The sequence below is a fragment of the Somniosus microcephalus genome, chromosome 5 (genome assembly GCF_052327205.1).
Source record: "Somniosus microcephalus isolate GS21.2 chromosome 5, FLI_Smic_1.0, whole genome shotgun sequence".
Lineage (NCBI taxonomy): Eukaryota > Metazoa > Chordata > Chondrichthyes > Squaliformes > Somniosidae > Somniosus > Somniosus microcephalus.
The window spans coordinates 200,008,834-200,016,492 of record NC_140991.1 but is presented as its reverse complement, the minus strand read 5'-3'; the positions used below and the strand labels follow the sequence as shown (position 1 = coordinate 200,016,492).

The 7,659-nt window shown below is 47.9% G+C and overlaps 1 long non-coding RNA gene across 1 annotated transcript in view; it reads right to left on the bottom strand.

Moving 5' to 3' along the window:
• Window positions 1-1,187: 1,187 nt before the first annotated feature.
• Window positions 1,188-7,659, bottom strand: part of LOC147117518 (uncharacterized) — a 55,686-nt gene continuing 49,214 nt past the window's right edge. Inside the window, exon 2 of the long non-coding RNA XR_015078461.1 lies at window positions 1,188-4,951. This is a non-coding gene — a long non-coding RNA (uncharacterized LOC147117518). The remainder of the gene's footprint in view (window positions 4,952-7,659) is intronic.

The window sequence follows — 7,659 nt, the reverse complement described above, 5'->3', positions numbered from 1 at the left end:
TCACTTTTCCGATGAAGTTTTTATTTCTCAATGGAATGTATATTCGTTGAGAATTTTGGAATATTTCTTTAAATGTTTGTGACTGCTTATATCTTATACTGTCATACCTTTTAATCTAATTTCCCAATCTACCGCAGCCAACTCATCACTGATAACTATGTAATTGGATTTATTTAAGTTTAAAACTCTAGTTTTGGATTTAAGAATGTCACTCTCAAACTCAATGTGATATTCTATCATATTATGATCACTCTTCCCTAGTGGATCCTTTACTATGAGATTACTAATTAACCCTGTCTCAATACACAAAACAAGATCTAAAATAACCTGTTCCCTGGAGCAATCCAGTTAGTTCCACTTCCCTGTTCTTTCCCCATATCCCTGCAATTTTTTTCTCCTTCAAGTGTTTATCTAATTCCCTTTTGAAAGCTACTGTTGAATCTGTATCCACCACCATTTCAGGCAGTACATTCCAAATTCCAACCACTTGGTGCGAAAAAAAGTTTTTCTTCATGTCGCTTCTGGTTCTTTTGCCAATCATCTTAAATCTGTGCCCTCTCATTATTGACCCTACAGCCACTGGAAACAGTTTCCCTTTATTTACTCTATCTAAACACTTCATGATTTTAAACACCTCTGTCAAATCTCCTCTTAGCCTTCTCTGCTCTAAGGAGAACAACCCCAGCTTCTCCAGTCTATCCATGTAACTGTAATCCTTCATCCCTGGAACCATTCTAGTAAATCACTTCTGTACCCTGACAAAGCCTTCACATACTTTCTAAAGTGTGGTGCCCAGAATTGGACACAATACTCCAGTTAGGGCTGAACTAGTGTTTTGTATAGGTTCAGCATAACTTCCTGTCTTTTGTACTCTATGGGCTCGATGTTGCCAGGCCCGAGGAGGCGGGAATGGAGGCGTGTGGGGTGTTAAAATTGCAAAAAGTGGCGGGCGGGCCGGACCCCGCCTCCATCCTGCCTCCAAGCAATTTTTCCAAATGCGTGGTTTCTGATCCCGTCTCCGTCCCGCCTCCAAGAGGCGGGATTGGCCCTTAAGGCCCTTAACAACCACTGAATTGCCACTATAATCCCATTTTGAGAGGCCTTTCCGATTTTAACCCTTTTCCCACGTGATGCACGCCTCCTCTGAAACATGACGGTTGACGTAATAAAACTCACTACGCACTTGGTTTGAGCATAAAGCAAGGCTTTAATCAATTTGTTTCAGAACATGGAGGTCTAGTTGTACTTCATTAGTTCCTTGTCTTACAAAATGTCCCTGGAAAGCTGGGCCCACGCCCGAGTATTTATACTCCTTGGATGGCGCCATCAGCTGGCCGTCCAGCATTATTTCATGAGTGGTTTCTTGATGATGAGATTTATAACATTCTTCCTGCCTAAAAGATTTGGAAGTCCGACGACTTCCTCTTAACGGATTAGGCGGACCACGAATAGCTGCAGTCTTTTAGATTTTTGTTTATGGCTAGAAGGCACGTCTCCCCGGACCGTGTCTTGGTCCCTGGGCTGCTTGATCCATACCGGTGGATCGACAGGGCCCGTGTTGCTCTGATCGACCCGAGGGAGGCTGGGGAGCTCGTGACTCCGGGTGCGGGTCCCCACAGGCGCAGAACTGGCTTCATCCTGTTTGATAGCTGGGGATTGACCGGCGTCCTGGCCTCGGGTGGCCATCCCACGGGGAGCGCTCGGCTCCATGACTGGATCCAGTGGGGCAGCTGGAAGATCTCTCGATGTCCCAGGTAGGGAGTCATCTTCAGGGAGCGCAGAGTGTCGGCATCATCCCTGTGGGTCCCTCTATCAGTTGGGTCAATGGAACCGGCTGGACAGGGAGCCAGGTCCCGGAGCGAAACGGTGAACTCCCGGCCATCAGGGTACCGCACGTGCGTGTACGTGGGATTGACATCCGTGAGTTCTACCTCGTCGACGAGAGGATCGTTTTTAGACGATTGGATGAATCTTCGGAGCAGCACAGGGCCGGGAGCTGCCAACCATGATGGTAGAGACGCCTCATAGGTGGAGCGACGCTGGAAGCTGAAGAATCGCTCGTGAGGTGTGACATTGGTAGACATAGAAAGGAGAGACCTGATGGAATGCAACACGTCAGGGAGCATAGTTTCCCACTGCTGGTCTGGTAGGTTGCGTGACCTCAGCGCAAGATGAACAGCGTTCCAAATTATAGCGTTGTATCTCTCAACCTGTCCGTTACCGATGGGATGGTACGGTGTTGTTTTACTTGTGGCCATTCCCCGTTGGGAGAGATAACTTTTGAGTTCGCTTGACAGGAAGGAGGGACCCCAATCAGAGTGGATGAAATTGGCCGTACCGCAAAGGGAAAAGACTTGATCAAGGCATTTGATCACTGTGGAAGTAAGCATATTGGGACAGGGGAAAGCAAAGGGAAAACGTGAATATTCGTCCACCATAGTCAGTAAGTAGGTGTTTCACGTTGAGGAAGGCAATGGCCCTTTAAAGTCAATGCTGAGTCGCTGCATAGCGAGTATGAGCGAGCCATCCGATGGATGGAAGAATTGCGGTTTTAATTCAGCACAAATTCTACAGGAGGAGCATTTTCTTTTCACATCTTCCGTAGAAAATGGGAGATTTTTAGATCGCACAAAGTGCAACATATGGGTAACGCCAGGATGGCATAAGTCAGTATGAAGATCCGCAAGAGTCGAAGTTGACATAGAAGAGCAGAATGCCCGCGTGAGGGTATCCGGGGCCACATTCTCTTTGCCGGGTTGATAATGTATGGTATATCCAAAGGCAGCCAATTCCACCCTCCAGAGTTGTATTTTGTTATTCTTGATCTTAGTGCGTTTCCGGTTATCCAGCAAAAAAGGCCACGGAGCGCTGATAGGTTATGAGTGTGAAATGGCGACGAGCGAGAAAATGACTCCATTTAACAACAGCTTCGATGAAGGCTGTAGCCTCCTTCTCGACAGGAGGATAATGGAGCTCGCTACCCTGCAAAGTTCTGGACAGAAATGCAACGGATCAACCACCTTGATTCAAGGTAGCGGAGATTGCCACATCTGATGCATCGCACTCGAACACGAAAGGAAGATTTTCATCAATGGAACGAAGCGTGGCTTTTTCCAGTTGTCGCTTGAGGAGGTTGAAAGCTGAAATAGCCGTTGCCTCCAATGGAAATGACTTTGCATGAAGCAGGGGCTGGATCTTGTCAGAGAAGTGGGGTATCCATTTTGCATAATAGGCGAACATGCCGAGTGCCCGACGAAGAGAGCTGAGATTCGTAGGGGGAGGGAGCTCCTGAAGCAGATGAAGTCGCTCCGGATCCGGTTTGATGACACCGTTGCCCACCCAGTAGCCAAGGATGTTGACTGATGGTACTGATTTCACAGATTTGGACTCATTTATGGTTAAGTTGCGACAATGGGGAACATCAAAAAATTTCTGGAGGTTGGCATCATGCTCCTTCTGGTCATGATCAGCAATGGTGATATTATCCAGGTATGGAAAAGTGTCCGTTAAGTTCTCCTGTTTGACTCGGCTATCCATTGCCCGCTGAAAGACGGCCACCCCATTGGTGACCCCAAATGGAAGGCGACAAAACTGGTAAAGCCAACTATTGGCCTCAAAGGCCGTATACTTTTTGTCAGAGTCCTTTAACGGTACTTGATGATATGCGCTCTTTAAATCAAAGGTTGAAAATAACTTGTAGTTAGCAAGGTTATTGACCATGTCATTGATTCATGGTAGTGGGTAGGCATCCAGGTCGGTATTCTGGTTAATAGTTTGCAAGTAATCGATGCAAAGACATTTCTTGTGTTGCTTCAGAGGATTTTTGACAACGACGACTTGAGCCCGCCAGGAAGATGAACATGGCTCAATGATACCGTCAGCTAGAAGGCGAGAGATTTCTGCCTCGATACAGGATTGATCATCTTGGCTGAAATGTCATGATTTAGTGACTATGGGCTTACATCGGGGGGAAGGATTGGCAAACAAGGAGGGCTCGTCAAGTGAAGCCGCCGAAAGCGCACAAAACGGTACTTTGGAAATAGTAAGCTCCGGCTTTGACCCTCCAAACTCAAAAGTGAGTCTTTTGTGTTGTTTCTGGAAATCCTGTCCCAGGAGCACATCACTGCATAGGTTCTTGAGTACCCCAAGCCGGGTGGAGAAATAAGTGCAGCCATTGAGAATAAGGTCGACAAGACAAAAACTGGAAGAATTGGTGGTCAGTGTCGTCAGGGCCATTGCAATTTCCCTGTCCGAGGGGTAAATGCGCAGTTTTAACTTACTGACAGCCTGCTCACTAATGAAGCTGTCAGAGCTGCATGAGTCGATTAGTGCACTCAAAATGTGTCCATTTACCGAAACCTTCGTGGCTGCATGGGACAGACCTTGGGGAAAAACAGCTGTGATGGGAGGAGGGGCAGTTTTACCCTTGATAGCTGTAACCTTAGTAGTGGTTCTTGGGGGAGGAGCAGTTTTATAGATTGCAGCTGTAACATTAGTAGTGGCTCCTGGGGGAGGAGCAGTTTTATAGATAGTAGCTGCAAAACTAACAGGAGCTCTCGACCGGTATACCTTAGAAAAGTGGCCTTTCTTTCTGCAATGATTGCAGGTTGCGTTACGAGCAGGACAAAATTTACTTTAATGGAATGCACCTCCACAGAAGAAACACTTCCTTCCAGATTGCCAAGATGCCGCTAGGGCGGGGTCATCATCAGTGTAGGTTTCTAGGGTAGGGTTGTCATCAGCCAGGTTGGAGTCATCATCCGTGAGGGCTTCCGCCCGAGGCCTATCGAATGAGTCACTAAAAGTGATAGCAGCAGCCCGTGCACGTGGTGAAAGATAGGTATCTGCATTCCTCTTTGCTAAGTCCAGAGAACATGCCTGGTCATAGGCAGCCTGTAACTTCAGGGTTTTATTTTCCAACAGACGCTGACGTATGAAGTGAGACGCAATCCTATTAATAAAGGAATCACAAATTAACTCCTCCTGGTACTGCTCAGCTGTAACAGCTTTAAGATTACACTCCTTGCTGAGCCTGTGAAGTTTCTGAAAGAATTCATCAAGTGATTCCCCGGGTTGTTGTCGAGTTGTGGCCAGTAGATGCTGAGCAAAAGTTTTGTTTGGGGACTTGACATACAGCTGCTGTAGTATTTGGATAGCGGCGTCATAGTCTACACATTCTTCGATATAATCAAACACATGAGGGGATACATAATTAGCAAGTATCTCTAATTTATCAGGAACATTCTCACCACATACCCTGAGGAAGTTGCTGAAAGTACGATATCAGTGTTTCCATACCTTAGCAGCTGTAAGTGAATTCGGGTCCAGGTCGAGACGGGCGGGTCTGAGTAGTTTCTCCATGATGGATCGATTAATTGTCTGAGTTCCCTTCTATGGTTCGAGTCATAGCTGGCTGTTCCCGAAATTACCCAAAGCGTGGAGTCGATATCAAGTTGAATAAATTGACGTAATAAAACTCACTACGCACTTGGTTTGAGCATAAAGCAAGGCTTTAATCAACTTGTTTCAGAACATGGAGGTCTAGTTGTACTTCACTAGTTCCTTGTCTTACAAAATGTCCCTGGCAAGCTGGGGCCCACGGCCGAGTATTTGTACTCCTTGGACGGTGCCACCAGCTGGCCGTCCAGCATTATTTCATGAGTAGTTTCTTGATGATGAGATTTATAACAATGGTGAAACCTACCGGTAGCACAACTGGATTGCTGACTATCAGCTGCAGCTCCACCATTAAATAGGAGATTTGATCAGTCATCATTTGCAGGTGGCAGGACTTTGTTGTCTCAGGCCTGGGGGAGTTTTTAGCAGGCATAACCATAGCTGTGGAAGTTTGGAGCCTGACACCCATCTCCAGTGTGACCTCCTGGGAAACCCCTCTTGTCACCTTGACTGAGCGCTTCCTCAACTGAGGCATCTACCAGAAGCATGGGAACCATTTATTTCCTTTCCTCCTGGACATCAGATTCGGACGAAGACCAGCCGCGGCAGCAGCAGAACCATGAACAACAGCAGCACCAACAGCAGCAGCAACAACAGGAGTGCCAAGCTGCTGCTCACCCACCTGAAACAGCACAGGCCAGAAGGCGCAGCGCATGGAAGCCTGTCGGCGCAGGAGATACCCCCCAAATAGGGTCTACAGACAGAGGATCAGCTACCTCAACATGAGTGAGCAGCAGTGCCAAAGGCGGCTCTGACTTTTGTGAGAGGTAGTGGGTGACATCTGAGCAATGGTGCAGCAAGACCTGGAGCCCAGAGGACCAGGTGGACACCCCTTACCAGTGGCTGTCAAAGTCACCACCGCACTCAACTTTTTTGCCTCAGGCTCATTCCAGGGATCAGCAGCAGATATCAGCGGCATCTCCCAGGTAGCCGCACACACTTGCATCACGCAGGTAACCAATGCCCTCTTTGCCATCACGCACAATCACATCCATTTCTCCAAGGATCAAGCAAGTGTCACGGCATGTGCGGTTGGATTAACTAATCTGGCAGGCTTTCCAAGGGTGCAGGGCATCGTTGACTGCACACGTGACCCTTAAGGCACCCCATCGCAATCCAAGCACTTTTGTCAGCCGCAAGGGCTTCCACTCCCTCAACGTGCAGCTGGTGTGTGACCACAAGAAGGAAATTTTGCATGTTTGTGCCAAGAACCCTGGCAGTTGCCATGACTCCTTCATACTGCGTCAGTCTAGTGTACCTCCGCTCTTCAGTCCGCCAGACCAACTTAGTCATAGAGTCATAGAGTCATAGAGTAATACAGCACGGATAGAGGCCCTTCGGCCCATCGTGTCCGCACCGGCCATCAAGCCCTGTCTAATCTAATCCCATATTCCAGCATTTGGTCCGTAGCCTTGTATGCTATGGCATTTCAAGTGCTCATCCAAATGCTTCTTAAATGTTGTGAGGGTTTCCGCCTCCACAACCCTTTCAGGCAGTGAGTTCCAGACTCCAACCACCCTCTGGGTGAAAAAGTTCTTTCTCAAATCCCCTCTAAACCTCCCGCCCTTTACCTTGAATCTATGCCCCCTAGTTATTGACCCCTCTACTAAGGGAAAAAGCTCCTCAGCATCCATCCTATCTATGCCCCTCATAATTTTGTACACCTCAATCATGTCCCCCCTCAGCCTCCTCTGCTCCAAGGAAAACAAACCCAATCTGCCCAGTCTCTCTTCATAGCCGAAGCGCTCCAGCCCTGGTAACATCCTGGTGAACCTCCTCTGCACCCTCTCTAACGCGATCACATCCTTCCTGTAGTGTGGCGACCAGAACTGCACACAGTATTCCAGCTGTGGCCTAACCAGTGTTTTATACAGCTCCATCATAACCTCCTTGCTCTTATATTCAATGCCTCGGCTAATGAAGGCAAGTATCCCATATGCCTTTTTTACCACCTTATCCACCTGTTCCGCCGCCTTCAGGGATCTGTGTACTTGCACACCCAGATCCCTCTGACCCTCCGTCTTGCCTAGGGTCTTTCCATTCATTGTGTATTCCCTTGCCTTGTTAGTCCCCCCAAAGTGCATCACCTCGCACTTTTCAGGGTTAAATTCCATTTGCCACTGTTCCGCCCATCTGACCAACCCATCTATATCGTCCTGCAGACTGAGGCTACCCTCCTCGCTATTCACCACCCTACCAATT